Genomic DNA, 726 nt, shown 5'->3' with positions numbered 1-726 from the left:
GCAAATGGCATGCCCATGGGAGAGCAGAAAAATCATTTTAAACTTCAATAAGTTACAAGCGGTGGTAAGCCTATCCGTAATCTGCACAAAGCCCCAGGCAGCAGCGAGGCTGGATGCAATTAGAGGGGAAATAAAATTCAACACAGTAAACAAAGAGGAAAATGTTTAAAAAAAACGATTAATGAACATTACAGAAGGAGATTCTCTCTTCTTTCATGACTTTGGCTATTGTTCCCTTTAATTGCTGGAAGTTGTAATATATGCCATTACATTGGGAGATGCATTACAGCTCACATTTCAAAGGAATGTGACTATTCAATTATATAACGTGTGTAGAAAGATTGAGGTTTTGCAGAAACCTTCTAAGTAATGAGTTGGCTATAACCTGTAGTGAGAGTTTAAATGTTACTGTTTCCATATTTGTCATGGAAGAATATTCACATTGCTTCCCACCTCACATATATATGTACTGATGATTGGTAAGAAATGTACAGTTGTGTTAAGATGTTTTCAAGCAGTAAGTAGAATAGTGGGGGGCTTTCTAGATGGAGTTTACATGCTCACCCTGTGGTGACGTGGATTTGTCTGGGTTGGGACCAGTCCAGAGTGAACCCTGCCTCTGGCACAGTGACTACTGCGGAACAGGTTCCTGCAACCTGCAAGGGAGAAGTTAATAAAGAAAGCATATGGATGCATATTTTGCATATAAGCTACTGATCCTAAACT

Source organism: Austrofundulus limnaeus, unplaced genomic scaffold, assembly GCF_001266775.1.
Source record: "Austrofundulus limnaeus strain Quisiro unplaced genomic scaffold, Austrofundulus_limnaeus-1.0 Scaffold32, whole genome shotgun sequence".
Lineage (NCBI taxonomy): Eukaryota > Metazoa > Chordata > Actinopteri > Cyprinodontiformes > Rivulidae > Austrofundulus > Austrofundulus limnaeus.
This window is presented reverse-complemented; position numbering follows the sequence as displayed.